Raw genomic sequence first — 16,388 nt, 5'->3', positions numbered from 1 at the left:
AAGAGGGGTTCAGTCCCAGGAAAGCCGACACAGGTCGTGAGTACTGAGGATTGCCCCTGCCTAGAGTCAGTGGGGTATACATATTTACAAAAAAGCGCACACATGCAAAAGAAATGACTATCAAATATAAAGGCAATCAATGAATGAATAAAAATGGGGATTTAGTCCCACCATATGGCCATATCGTGCTCAAGCCCACCACTACGTCAAAGTACCCCATTATCAGTGGGCCCTACACTATCCATATAAAAAAGGATGAATCCAGCTTCTCAAACCATTGGAGATACTTACTCCTTACAGGGAGAGATGTGCGACTGCACTATGAGGGACTCATCCTATATCTGCTAGTCAATGGACACTAATAGAGTACAGGTGTGGGAGGGTGGGGTGCTCAACCTCAGAGTCTGGTCAGACCGAATACATTACAAACAAAAAGGAGCTGGGGAGCACACCCTGAGCATGCATTTCTAAAGCTGGTGCAGCTATAGACCAAGTAATACATTACAAACAAAATGTTGATTGATTGCCTTTATATTTGATAGTCATTTCTTTTGCATGTGTGCGCTTTTTTGTAAATATGTATGTCTCTTGGTCTATAGCTGCACCAGCTTTAGAAATGCATGTTCAGGGTGTGCTCCCCAGCTCCTTTTTGTTTGTAATGTATTCGGTCTGACCAGACTCTGAGGTTGAGCACCCCACCCTCCCACACCTGTACTCTATTAGTGTCCATTGACTAGCAGATATAGGATGAGTCCCTCATAGTGCAGTCGCACATCTCTCCCTGTAAGGAGTAAGTATCTCCAATGGTTTGAGAAGCTGGATTCATCCTTTTTTATATATGGATAGTGTAGGACCCACTGATAATGGGGTGCTTTGACGTAGTGGTGGGCTTGAGCACGATATGGCCATATGGTGGGACTAAATCCCCATTTTTATTCATTCATTCATTGCCTTTATATTTGATAGTCATTTCTTTTGCATGTGTGCATTTTTTTGTAAATATGTATGTCTCTTGGTCTATAGCTGCACCAGCTTTAGAAATGCATGTTCAGGGTGTGCTCCCCAGCTCCTTTTTGTTTGTAGAGTCAGTGGAGAAGGTTCTAGGATCCAAAGTGTCAGCTAGCTGTAAAGGGGTTACCTAGTCAGAGGACCCTGAAGTGATAGAGGGGGTACCTAGGTTGAGGACCCTGAAGTGGTAAAGGGGGCGCATGCAGTTTGGGCCCTGAAGAGTTAATGCACTGTGTGAGTGCATCAGTTGAGAGTTGCAGCCATACAGGAATACACAGCAAGCTACCTCAAGCCAGGGCAAGGCTGGAGAGAGTAGTCAGGGACTTTGCAGTGCAAGCAGTGTCAGATGTTCTATGTTCTACAGTCCTGGATCTGCTAGACTTAAGTCAGAGTTCCAGCACAGCTTTCAGAGATACATTACATTATGTTCAAAGTGTCAGTAAGCGATGGCTAGCGTCAGCTGGCGTCAAGACATCGCTAAAGGACATTTTTACTACAAGAGTCCCAGAATTGTACATAGTTGAGCCAAAGGAGTATCCCACTCATTCCCTTCTCCCACCCCCTAAAACTACAATAAAACAACCAAATAAAGATGCCGGAGTTTTCAAGGTGTCAGTTCTCACACCCAGGGCCGCAGCTTACATGGGCTGGGAAGGTAACCGGTAACAATGGCAGACCCACATCAGGCCACAGGCCTGGAAACCTTGCTACAATTGCTATATCTCATCACATCAGATTGGAATATTAAGCCCCTATAATATTCACTTTACACTTTATTCCTATATAGCAATTGAATGCTATGTATACATTTATATATTTGTTTACTATATGATAGACGTGTTTGCATGATACATCACTTGTATATATTCTTATTTATTTGATACAGTATTTATTATTATTTGCAGGATATTGATTTATGTTACATATTAAATTTGGCACTGCACAATATTTGCATGTTTTATAATCTACACATTGTATACAGGGACCTTGTATATATTGTATATATTGTAGCAACGCAGCACTACTCACCATTTCCTCTACGTCTCAGGATAGCTACGGGTTAAGCTATTAGGTGCTAGCAGCAGCAGATCCTTTATCTTGACTATAAACCTTTCAAATTAATTTTACCTACCTTACTAGTAGTGATGGTGTGGGAGTACCCGCTACACATTTACCATATATTTGTTGGCCATATATAACTATTACACAACACTATGGTTGTGTATTTATGATGTACTGTATCTATCTGTATCTCTCTTGTGGTATATTAGTAGACATAGAATGCATCCACTTACATAGACAAACCAAACATGGTGCTAAAAGTTACATGTGAAATTGTAGTGATTAGATCTGTCTCATGTAAGGTTAGAGGGCATATTTTTTTATTGTGCTTTAATTGAGTGTTTAAAGCGGAGTTCCGGGCAGAGAATCGTTTTTTTTTTTAACATACCCCCGGGACAGTCAGGGCTAGCACATTCCACAATGGCTAGCCTCTGATCTGTCCCGGTTCGCACTTACCTTTTAGAAGAAATACTTACTTAGAAGTTTTCTTCCACAGCGTTTCCATCTCGGTTGTGGGCAGCTGAAGCCGGCGCGGTCCTCTTCTCCGTCTTCTTCCGCGTCTTCGTGTCCCAGAATGCGCTGCACCGGCCCCTCTCGTCACTTCCGGTGCGGCGCCGCATTCCTAAACAGCTTCTGGGCATGCCCAGAAGCTGTTTAGCAGGGGAATGCGGCGTCGCCCGGAAATGACGAGCGGGGCCGGTGCGGCGCATTGATTCCTGGGAGCTATGACGTTCAGCTCCCAGGAATCATAGCGAGACAGGAAGTGACGGGGTGAGCCGCGGCTCCGAGGGAGGAAGCTGTCATAGGTGAGTATTTACGATCGTCAATTACAAGGTGAGTTTTTAAAAAAAAAAAAAATCTAACTATCCAATTCCTTTTCAGGTTAGGCTGAACTAGCGGGGGGGAACAAAAAAAAAATATCGTTTCTGTGCCCGGAACTCCGCTTTAAGTTTCAAATATTGGTAAAAGTGTTTTTTAGTGATTTAAAGTTCATTCTGGAGTTATTGAAAGGACTTCAAGATACAGTATTTTGAGTGCATTATGTCATAAGGGAATGCAGGTGTTTTAACCAGTATAACATAGTATGCTTTTCATTTTATTCCTTGTTTTTTGTACAAGGAGTAAAGTAGGAAACAAAAAGCGAGAACTGAGCAATGGATTTGTTTCAAGGGAAGAGGCTAAAAACTCCATTTAATGTATACATAGTATGTGGGCATGCGTGGGATCTGAATTATCAATGCTGGCTCTGGCAGCTAAATATTGCAGCTGTGCAGCTAAATAGTATAGCCATGAATTTGGAAGTGCCAGCCCGCCCTCATCAGTGGGCCATTACAAGTGTTCTAATTTAATTCTAGCTTGGTCTTTCATCTAGATTACTTCACAGAACAAAGTATCTATAGCTTTAAAGCACTGGGTAGCCTATTATATGTATTATGAAGGATATAGAGGATTTGTGGCATCCAAAAACTTTTTTTATGAGGTTTACACGTCAGACAGACGGCACCAACTTTTGTCCTTCTCTCTCAGTTTGTTAAATAGGGAGAGATGGTTGAGTTGTAAACAGTCTTTATGCTGTGCAGAAATATTAATCCAGGGTATGAGAAGGTGGAGAAGATTTGCAGGAAACTTATACATGTAGGTAGTGGCCCCTAAAGGGGGTCTAGGGGATAAAAAGTTGACAGTTTATTTCCAGACCTGAACAGTAATAAATTAAAGTAATAAGGTTTTTAAGTTGAGTTAGTAGTGTCCCCTAAAAAAAAGTAGCACATCATCTAAATATAACACAAGTTTTTCATTTCCATGAACCCTGTAAAAATAATGGAATGTGTACTCATTATTGTTATAGGCTCCAGTTCTAGTGCAAATAATAGAAACGATAAGAGACACCCTGTTGAGTACCTGTAGTAAGGCATAAAGGGGTAGACTGTTTGCCATTTACACTCACTTGGGCAAATGGTAAAGAATAGAGAATCTTAAAGCATTTTTTAGAAGTTCAGGTCTAGCCTGAAATAGGCAAGGATCTCCCATAGATATGACCATTCAAAACTGTTGAAGGCCTTTTTTGGTGTCCAACAATAAGACAGGTCTATTACCAACATTATCAAGGGCATTCTGCTTATGGAGAAATCATTTTAATTTTAATTGATATTAACCTGCTTTAAATAAATCCAGATTGATTTGTATAAATCAGTTTAGTAAGCAATATAGAAAGTTAATTAGCTAAGCTGACCTTAACTAGTAAAGTAGTATCAGTAGGGAGAAGGACTATATGAGTATGGTTTGGGGACCTCTTTGCCTGGTTTAGGGATCACTATTATAGTGGCTTCGAACATGAAGTCAGGGATTTTCTCAACATTAAATTCTGCATGAAGAGTTTCCGGTAACATGTTGAAGAACTGTTTTATGGTTTTGTAATATATATTTTGGCTGGTATTCCATCAGTACCCAGGACCTTGTTAGCAGGCAATGAGTTCATGGCTTCTGTAAGTTCTGCTAGAAATATACAAGCATCTAGGGTGGTCTGCTCAAGTGCGCTAAGTTGAGAAAAAGAGACTGACTGTAAAAATGTTAGAACACTTTAGTGTTTATAGTGTGTCTTGGAGCTGAATAATTAATGATAGAAGGAGTGAAATTAGTCTACAGGACATGTATGTCCTGTCTTGTGGCAGTGCTCACATGACCAATGAAAGTGGCTGCACACACCTTTTATAGGACTCTTCCAGCCATCCCTGGTGCCCCATATGTTGGAAGTCTGTAGCATGCACTTGTCTTGGAACTTAAACAAGACTGAGAACTCTGTCAATCATGTGATAGCTCATGGTGCCTAAGTGGCCAATTGCCAAGAACCAATACTGTTATGTGTGAGGAAGGGGAGTGCGTCACATGCTTCTTCATACCTAGAATTAATGGGAATTTCCCTTTCCTCCTGATGACTGAACAGAGTGGCAGGGTTTCAAAGGGAAAGTGAGTATACAATTCTGTAGTGTTTATAATTAAAATAAACCTTTGCTGGGGGGCGTGGCCTGCTCGAGCCGTAAGCTCCACTATCCCTGGGTATTTCTTCACCTCTAACAGGCTGCTTTCTGCTCTCCTCTGCCAGCCGACCGATCCCTTATCGTTGCCTCGCAGCCACCCGGGGGTGGCAGATATGCTGTGAGTGGGCTCCAATCCTTCTTTACCCTGCATACAGCCGGCTCCAGGCCCATGGCCAAGATGGCGCCCAGCTGCAAGACATCACAGCAATCCTCTCCTGCTCCCAGTGGTAGCTCCCCAGAACTGTCTGCCACACCACAGGTCCAGTATTCCAGCCCCTCAGCCTCTATCCACTCAGCAGGACAGTTCTCTCCTCCCTCTGAGCTAAACACAGCAGAAGCAGAATGGCACATCAGGGAGCACTCCAAAACCCTCCCCATGAAGGCAGACATCCAGCAATTATTAGCTGCAGTAGAAAAGTCCTGTAAACAGGCAGTACAGCCCTGTAAACAGGCAGTACAGGGGCTGAGAGTGGATACAGTAACTCTAGGGCACAGGGGGGAAGTTCTGGATCTGATGACATCATGCAATCCATTACCACAATGAAGGACACCACTAAACAACATGAAGAGGTTTTGAATACCCTATTAGATCAGCTTAATGATTACGAAAACAGAGACCGGCGACAGAACATCCGCATACATGGTCTGTCGGAGGCCACGCGTGCTCCTGATCTGCTCCCTACAGTAGAGGGCCTTTTCTGCCAACTCCTGGGTGATACAGCACCTGATGTTATCAAGGTGGACAGGGTTCACTGTGCCCTGCTACCCTCAGGACACTGACTGACCGAGGGATGTTATCTGTAAACTTGACAGATACTCTGTGCAGCAGATAATCATGCAAGCAGTGCGTGGCAAACCCTCAATTTACTTTGATGGGGCTCAGCTCTCCTTATTTCCTGACTTATCGCTGTATGAGCTGTACGCCCTCTCCTTGAGGCCCTGTGCAGGGTGGATGTCAACTACTGTTGGGGTTTTCCTTTTCGCCTGACAGCTACTCGAAATGGGAAGACCGCTGTCCTCTGCACCAAAGATGACCTACAGCATTTCATGGAAATGTCAGACCTTCCACCTACTGATTTTCCAGATTGGAAGTTGAACAGCTCCCTCCCTCTTCCACAAGGACCAGAGAGATGGCGCCAGGCTCCGCTCAGATCTCATCACAAGAATCGCTGTGGTCATCGCAACCACAGCTCGGCATCCTCTCCTCCCTCCTGAATGTTAGCCCGACGGCATGTTGTGTGAGTTGCTTGCTGGTATCAGGCTGCCTTGGTGGCAGGGGTAACCCAGTTGTTACCCTCAGATCTTGCCTTATTTCCCATCTTGTTTAAGACTCATCTTATTTTTCAACCTGGGGCTTTATCGAGGGATTCTCGCCACATTACTAATATTTTATTTATCTAGCCAATTATTTTGAGCTTTTTGTTGTTATACCATGGACACAATTGGTAAGCTCTATCTGTTTACTGCTGCTGAAATTGCATTTAATCTGTTTTGCATTTATAGTTTTGCCCAGGGTGTGAGTGTTCTCTTCATGCCCTCAGTCACTTACCCTCCATTAGGTAGGTCCACTGACGAGGGACTTTCTGATCTGCATAGTTGCAGACGGGATGTCCCCCCCCCCCCCCCCCCCCAGGATAGCCCTCGCCTTAGCTGGATTATTCCTCCAATAGAGGTTATATTTTTCATTTCTTTTTCTTTGGGTTTTTATGTTATTTATGTTTGTTCCTTTTCTCCTTCTTTGGGTATGTATGTGGGTAATGACTTGTATATGGGTGAGGCCCCTTTAAGGCTTTCTCCCTTCAAAGCTGTAGGGTACAGGGCATGTCTTGCTCTAGGCTTTAGGGCCTCCCTGTGACGTGAGTCACTTTGGGTGGGGGGGCTTGTGGAACCCATATTACCTTAGAGAGGTTGGGAAACTCCTTGTCCAGCTTCCCCAGCCCCTCTTATGTGTAAGTCACCCTGTGTCTATTAGGGGCACAGGGTGACCAAGAACCCCAGTCGGGTCTGCACTAAACAGATTTGCTGTACAACCACACTGGACTGTCAGTTTCCGTCACATTGGTGGCAGCAGTGGAATTCTTCCTGCAGTCTGGGACATCCAAACCTCTACCGGGATCCAAAATCGGGATAGCAGACTTCGGTTGCCCCAATCGAGATATGGACCTGGCATCAGAGTTCGAGGGGGTGCTGTGGATTGCCCTTTCAGTATACCCCAGGACGGTGCCTGTGGATCAATACCTGGAGCTCAGGCAGCATATTCAGGTGGAGCTCTGGATTGGAGCCCTCCAGCTTACTGGTATATACCGGGGCAAATATTTTCTAACCCCAGGGCAACGGGCCAGTGACCAACGAGAGCTGGGGATGGCATTCCAGGCCCCAGGAGCAATGGGTATGCGAGTTGGACAGGCTGGTCCAGCAGGAGCTGGACAATCAGTATCGGGCTTTGCAATGGCACGCAGAGCAGAAATATTTAGGAGTGAATGCACTCCATAGGGATATGACTTTGGTGGCCCTGGATTGCTGTGGGAGAGTCTTACAGATGCGTTTGTGTTTGGTGATGAAGGGGAACCTACCCTTGAGGACCTGCGAGAATACAGAGAGGCTATGCTCGGTCTAGCAGGGTTCTTAGAGCTTAAACCTGATCTAGAACTTATGCTAAGGAAAGAACAGCATCTGGAAAGGGCATACAGGAAACTGCTAGAACATGTTCAGCAGCATGCCTTAGAATCGGCAGTGGAAACACTGGAGATTGCTTTTCCCAAAGCTGAAGTGCTGACAACAGGGCAGAGCTCTGCTAGCCTCTGTCCATCACCGATAACATTTTCTGGGTTCCACAGACAGGAGATGGTGAATCTCGATTCCCAGACACCACCAGAGACCGGGGATTTAATAGACTTTTCTGCTGAGGAGGAACAACACGGTGAGCCTCCTGCAGAAGAGCTGACTTCAGTGCATGCCGCTGTTGACCCCTGCATACAACAATCAGTGGCCCTGAAGGATTTGTGCAAGGCCACCAATGTTTCACTTTACTTTCCAGTGGAACAGCTGGGAGCTGGGCAGAACGCTACTGGCCTTTGTCCACAACAGACAACTCCGCAGGAGCTTCAGGGAGAGAATGCAATTGGCACCTCACAACGGCAGCTTGAGATGATATTGGTGGATGGGACTTTGGTATTCCCTGGCAGCAACCCAGCTGGCAACAGGGCAGAGTGCTGCTGGCCTCTGCCCACAACTAACAGAAGATGGAGTGAGCGCAGCCACCCTGTCTTCTCTCCAGAGGCTTAAAGGATTCCAGGGAGAAGGACCAGTTCACACTTCTCTGCAGCAGGGGTTATGTTCTACAAGAGAGGCAGAGGTTGGCTGGGTGAGTAAAGATCTGTTCCGGACAATTTGTTTGGGGTACTGTGTGGGTACAGACATTGGGGGACTGGAACTACGGACTATCTTCGAAGTCAACCCGTTTGGGGGCTCCTTCTGTTAGTCTCCTGCCAAAAGGGGGGATATGTGACGTGAGTCACTTTGGGTGAGGGGCTTGTGGAACCCAGATTACCTTAGAGAGGTTGGGAAACTCCTTGTCCAGCGTCCCCGGCCCATCTTATGTGTAAGTCACTCTGTATCTATTAGGGGCACAGGGTGACCAAGAACCCCAGTCGGGTCTGCACTAATCAGACTCGCTGTACAACCACACCGGACTCAGCATTTCCTGTTACCCCGGTTATTCTGGGTTCTATATGTGTGGTTTGTGTTGAAAGAGTGAAGGGCCTCTTTCACTTGGGACAATAACATTTCTGAACAATATCACTCTGGAAATATATAAAGATAAACAATTTTGACTTTTCAGATTGCTTAAATATTTGTAGGAGTGTCTCATAGACCCTTGCTAGATAGGGAGGTAGGGTGGGGTTTGTTATTGTTAAGGACCTGTATTCCATTGTTCTATTGTTTCCGTCTGCCTTAAGATCAACCTATTATGGGATGTATATGTGTATATGGATTGGCTGCTAAGGGGGAGGGGAGGTTGTCCCACAGTGTATATCTCTTTGTGCCTGTGTTTGAATAAACAGATTTATTCTAGTTCACTTCAAAACTGGTACTATCTAGTTCTTGGGGTAACTATAGCCAGAGTCATGGATTTTGTGCTCCAGAGCTTAGGAAGCATCTTCTTGGCGGAGATACCCAGTCGGGGTGTTCATTTCCGTCACACTCCCTATGCTTATAACATGACTGGTAATTTGAAAATATTGCCGTATAATATAAGGGGTCTCTGCTCTCCCCAAAAAAGGGGCCGTCTTTGGCAGGAAATGCGTCATCTGTCCTCAGATGTCATATTTTTACAGGAGATGCACTTCTCAGCCAAGTCTACACCCCATATACCCCACATGACCTTTCATCAATGGTTTCATGTCCCATCCCCTATCCCCAAAGCCAGAAGGGTCTCAATAGCTATACAGAAGTCATGTCCCTTCTCCCTCTTGTCCAGTCTGGCTGACCTGGAAGGCTGTTTTCTCTTAAGTAAAGGGACACTGTATGGTTATAGATATACATTCGCCAATATCTATGCTCCTATCTCCCGCATATTTAACTTTATCTCTATGACCCTCTGGTGGCTTGAGGATTTTAGGGAGAGTTTTCTAGTTTGGAGGTGGAGATTTCAATCTAACACTGGATCCTGCATTAGACACCTTGTCTGGTAAAACCTCCTTATCTTTTAGGGCTCTTAAACACGTTAAACAACTACTACATGCCCTACATCTGGTGGACAGCTGGCATGTAATGCATGTCAGAGACAGGTATTACAGCTACTATTCTAAAATATTTGACACCTTTTCCCACCTAGACTTATTGTTGGTTGACCAATTTTATCTAAACAATGTCTTATCCTCCACTTTTGAATCTGACAGTTTCTGATCACTCCCCAGTGACGGTGACCCTACGTCGGGTTACTGTTCACTAGCTAGAGAGGACATGGAGACTTAATGAATCCCTTTTGGATGATAAGTCTGTTTATGAGGCCATCTCCGGATCCTTAGTATCTTATTTTATAACTAACACTCCCGAGGAGGTGTCCAATCAAGTGGTATGGGAAGCCCATAAGGCCGTCGTTAGGGGGAAATTGATTGCCCAGGGTTCACTTGTCAAATGTAAAAAAAAAAATAACAGAAGGAAATCTCAGACCTTTTGGACAAAATTCATGCCCTTGAAGTCAAACACAAGAGTTGTTTAGACCCTGCAGATGCCCAACACTTGGAGACAATGCGATTTAGTCTCTCCCAGTTTTTAGACGGCAGGGCCAGGTATAAACTCCCGTATTACGCACATAGCTTCTATAAATAAGTGTGGAAGGTTGCTCGCTAGGCAATTAAAGAAACAACAAGACTGACATGATGTTCATAGCCTGACTGTCCATGATAGACAAAAAGTAGATACCAACTCTAAAGCAGCTGAGTTTCATCAATTTTATGCTTCCCTGTATAACATCTCTCCTCCTTCTTCGGGGGGGGGGGGGGGGGGGGAGGAACTAACTCATGTCGACATTATCCGAACCTACCTTAAAAACTCTGAATTGCCAGCCCTACTCTCTCAAGTTTTGGAAGAATTAGAGCGGCCAATCTCCATTGAGGAACTGGGCAAAGTTGTGGCTAGTCTACCACTAGGCAAAAGCCCCTGACCAGACAGCTTTATGAATGCCTACTATAAAAAGTTCCTTTCCACACTGGCCACCCCCATCCCCTCCTTAGGTACTTTACTTTTATTACAAGCTCAAATTCTTTGCCCCCTGAAGCTCTGCTGGTACATGTAACGGTTTTGCAGAAACTGGGGAAAGACCTGCAGTGCTGCGTAAACTACAGACCCATTTCCCTGTTAAATTCTGACACCAAGCTACTGGCACAAATTTTGGCTCTCCGCCTCCAAGACCACATTGCGACATTGGTCCACCCAGACCAGACAGGTTTTATAAGTGGGTCGTGAAGCCAGAGACAACATTATTCAGGGCCCTACATGTTCTACACTGGGCGCAGCACGGGCCGAATCAGATACCCTGCATAGTTTTCTCAATAGATGCCGAAAAGGTCTTTGATAGGGTTAATTGGACCTATATGACAGAGGTACTGCGGGGATTGGGGCTAGGTGACAGTATGCTGGGATGGATTCTGGCTCTTTTTGCGGAAACCTAGGGCTAGGGTCAAAGTCAATGTTACGCTCTCTGACTAATTAAGCATACGCAAAGGGACTAGACAGTTCACTGTCTACCCTGATCTTAGAACCCTTTTTCAGGACAGTTAGGGGGAATGTAGATATTTCCGGACTCCATACTGGTTCTACGGAAAACAGAAACAAGTTTCATTACTGGTGTTATTGTCAGAAGTGCATACATTTGGCCTTTTTTCCAACTTTAAAATACATTTTGGGAAATCTGAGCTATTGCCCATTCACATTCCCCCCATCATGGGGACATTCTTGCAATCCTCGTTCCCTTTTGCTTGGTGAACAGATTCCCTAGCTTACTTAAGCACACACATCACCCCTGACCAGAAAATTCTCTATGACCTTAACTATGGTACTCTATTAATGGGAATATTGAAAGACCTACAGACCTGGAGAAGACATTCCTTGACATGGTTCTGGAGGATAAATGTCCTTAAGATCAAAATCCTGCCCAGAATAATCTATATCCTATATATCATACCAATAACATTACCACAGAATTTCTTTAAGTGACTGCGCAGAGCATTCCTGACCTTTGTGTGGAAGGACAGACACCCACAATCTTCTCTGTAGACACAAATTAGACAGTGGTGTTGGACTCCCTGACATAGCTTTTTACTATAAAGCAATGGCACTGGCTCCTATTTTGAATTGGTGTCGCGACTCATCGAATAAGTAGCGGGTAGGAACCTTGCAGGCGCTCTTGGATTCCATTAGCCTTTAGAGGCCTTTCGGACTGGACATCCCCAATGACTCAAGCATCTTTGTCAATATGGGACCAATTGAATGCCTCAGGCCAATATGCTCCCTAAACATTCCCATTGGTGCCTCTTGGAGGATATCCCTTGTTTCCAGGATTCTTTGGCTCCTGGGGCTCTGACAGGAAAGCTGCATGTGCCAAATATGCCCCTCTGGGCATTTTGTCTCCCCTTTCCGTGCTACTATGGAACTATCCTATTTGCATCCTGGAGACATTGCCAACTAACAGACTTTCTTAGTAAATTACAACCCTGACGACGACCACTCAATACACTTACCATCTTTGAATCCTTACACAATGATCTCGTGGAATCCAAACACTTATTGTCACAAATGTACAAACTTCAGCTTAGCTCACAAACCAAATCTGTCCCCTATTATAATCGAGATAGGGAGAGAGAGAGATAGGTCAGGATTTCAGTCCTTTACAGATACAAAGGATGATCAAATTCACACACACTTCCTCCGTTAGCTCACATACTCAAGAAACATCATATAAACATATGATGATATAAAGTCCATAATTATATCACAGGAAGTGCAATTGAATGATCAGCATGTAGTCACCACGAAGTGAATCAGCACAAGATGAATGTGAAATCCCAGCCACCACACACTGACTCTTACCAGAGGATGGCGGGGATACAGCAGCAAGCAGTTATGGGACCGCTAAGACCCTCTCAGATCAAAATCTCCATGGGATATGTACAGCCTTAATAACTCTCCAATCTCCAAATACACCAATGATATAGTGCACAACGGATAGCCAAATCCTCCTTGAGTAGTTATTGTACCTCATAGATCAGGGAGAAATTAAAAAGAAATAGGCCCATAGTTCGTTATCCTTTAAAAACCAACAACTTTTATTAAAGGCTCATAGGGTATGCACTCACCCAGATACATAAATACGAGCAGGTAATAGACATCAAGGACGCAGTTGAGCAACGATGTTTAGCAGCGATTTTGTTTCCTATGGACAACCAGAAAGATGGCCGACCTCCTGGATTTCCGGGTGTGACGCAATGATGTTCGGCTAGCTCCTTCCGATGCGTTTCGTCATTACGACGTCTTCAAGGGGGCGAATCTTATTGTTTTATGTATTATATGGAGCAATGCCATATGTTTTTATGCGGGAGCAATGTTGCTTCTTTGTTTCCGGGTGGTGTGACGAATATTTTTTAAGTAAGTTCCAATCCTAAGCAGGGTGTCCGCTATGTGATCGGTTCTGCATCTGTTTTAAAATAGTTGCTCCGGTATTAGACTTCAGTCTAGGTAGTGCTTGCTGCCTTTGGAACGCAGGGACTACTTCCGGTTTCGTTGGACACGCCTCTCGCAATGATATTGCGGGCATGTCCCATCTTCATTTCCTCTATATAAGTGATGTGACGCAGGCGTTCGGCTACGCCCCCTTGAAGACGTTGTAATGACGAAACACGTACGGAGGAGCTAGCCGAACGTCATTGCGTCACACCCGGAAATCCCGGAGGTCGGCCATCTTTCTGGTTGTCCATAGGAAGCAACATCGTTGCTAAACATCGTTGCTAAACTGAGTCCTTGATGTCTATTACCTGCTCTTATTTATTTATCTGGGTGAGTGCATACCCTATGAGCCTTTAATAAAAGTTGTTGGTTTTTAAAGGATAATGCACTATGGGCCTATTTCTTTTTAATTTCTCCCTGATCTATGAGGTTCAATAACTACTCAAGGAGGATTTGGCTATCCGTTGTGCACTATATCGTTGGTGTATTTGGAGATTGGAGAGTTCTTAAGGCTGTACATATCCCATGGAGATTTTGATCTGAGAGGGTCTTAGCGGTCCCATAACCGCCATCCTCTGGTAAGAGTCAGTGTGTGGTGGCTGGGATTTCACATTCATCTTGTGCTGATTCACTTCGTGGTGACTACATGCTGATCATTCAATTGCACTTCCTGTGATATAATTATGGAATTTATATCATCATATGTTTATATCATGTTTTGTTTTTTGTATAATTAGCGCTGCTCTATGTATTTTATCCTATTTGAAACCTTCCAGTGTTTTGAGTTAGCTGCTGATGTGCCTTTTGCAAAGGGCGCGGGTTATTTTTTAATTATTTATAAGAAACATCATATACATTTCTTTTTAGATGGTAGAGGGCCCCTTCCCGCCTAGCCCAGATGTTTCCAGCGGCTGATGATCGCTGCTGGAGGGGGGTGCAACCAGCAGGGCACATTTTTTCACATATGGTGGACATGTCCCATGATTAGGGCCTTTTGAGAGGCAATCACCCCATGGATCCAGAAAATGGCCCTTTGTCCCATAAGGTTCTTTCCCTTACATTTCCATTTCCATGGGGCCCCTTCATCGACTAAAGTATATAAGAGGAGTGTCTCTCCATACTTACTAAATGCAGCCAAATCCCTGATCCCTAAATACTGGAAACAATCAGTATGTCCCACGTTGCTGGACTGGAAATGGGAGGTTGATGCTATTATGGAGGCGGATAGGTCAAAGACCAACAAGACAAATTTTGAGACACTTGGTCAGGCTGGATGTATTATTCCTTGGAAATACCTACTAACTAATTGTGATCCTTATACTCTACCTCAGATATGTACGTAATGGCTACCTGATTACCCTATAGCCGTACCCAGCATTAGTTGTTAAATTGATTGTTATCTGCCCTGTATTCTTTTTTCCTGAAGGTTAGTTTTCCTTCCCCCACTACCCTTTCCTTCACGTTACTGATGCTCTGTTTAGGCCCCATCTGCCCACTATATACATGTTGTACATGATAGGCCAAATCAGGTGTGTATGCATGATGGGAACTCCTATTGTGCCTTGGTTTACCCCCCGCATAGTCGCCCACACATATGCTGAAGATGGTGTAAGGATGGGTGGAGAGGCTGGGTGCATTTGGTGTCTGATATACACTTGACTTGTACATGTGTAAAGTGCATCCTGTACTTGGTGGATTATTTTAAATATGTACATAATTTGTGGAATTTATGTTTCTACTTCTTTGTTATTCTTTTGCATATTTAGCATTCTGTATTTCTGAAAATTCCATCAATTAATACTCCATAACACAAAATATGTAACTGAAGAACCAATTTGCAAGGGTAAGACACTTTCATTATAGTCTGGAGGTATGAATGTGGTGGAAGGCATGAAATTACATCATGTCTTGCCATTTAAGACACACACAAAAATTGTAAGTAATTCAAACTTCTAATTTCAAACCAAAACTGAAATGTTCATTTTAGGAGGAGAAGACTTTTTTAGAGGTCCTGATAATAATCCAAACATTGACTATGCATTGATGATAGTAGACAGGCTTAAATCAATTAATTTCCAATCTAGTTATATTTAATTTTATTTATAGGCAAGTAAATCTATGTTATCAATTATATTTATTTTATATATAGTCAAGTAAATCTGTGTTATTGATTATATAAGTACGTTGAGCGCCCCTCAAATAGTTTATTTTACTTCTCTGCATCCACTGTTCAAACACTTTTGGATTTTTAATCTCAGGTTCAACTTGGTACACTGACAATTACTGTATATATGTTTTTTAACTCAAAGTGAAAAATTATATCACATAAGCTGGATAGTCCCTTAAAGCAAAGCAAAAAATACGATGGGTGTAAGACAGAGTCACGGAGCCAAGGGCCTTGGAGGCTCACTGATCGCTGACAGTCACTAAAGTCTATAAAACCTTCAAATTTTGTCCTTTTTGTGATGACAACTGTCACATTTTCTTTCCATGCTGGTGACTTTATCAACTTCCCTTGAGATCAAAGGCTAGTCCTAATGACAAATGTACCTCCGGGCAAGCTGCCCAGAAGCCAACAAGGAATGCTTCTTAGCACAGAAGCGCATAGCAAGATATGTTCTTACTATGGAAAATGCCATCTCTAATTCTATTACACTCTCCTTTACTGTCGCATTACAGTCTTTCAATAGAGAGCCTCAAAAAGACTGAACATTAAAATAGCATGTACATATTACCTCAAAGATGAGCATTAAAGGGAATTTGTCATCAACAAAAGATTACTTGAACATATGCACAGATTGGATGAGGTAGCACATCCTTTACCTAGTCTGTCAGTGCTTGGATTAATGTTGCATCGTAATACAAAATTCTCTTGAGGCATAGCCACATTGAATAGTTTTTCACAGCCAGTGTCTAAAAAAGAACAATGATGGACATTCCTGACTCCATGCAGCTTCTGTGCAACTATTAGTGAAAAGCATTTACAAAAGACATACAAAACTCTAATTTTCCACTTATGAATACTTATTCATAGTAGCATAAATTTAAAGGCTAAAT

Source organism: Pelophylax lessonae, assembly GCF_965119305.1.
Source record: "Pelophylax lessonae genome assembly, chromosome: 1".
Lineage (NCBI taxonomy): Eukaryota > Metazoa > Chordata > Amphibia > Anura > Ranidae > Pelophylax > Pelophylax lessonae.
The sequence above is the reverse complement of the archived record's forward strand: the minus strand, read 5'-3'. Positions refer to the sequence as shown.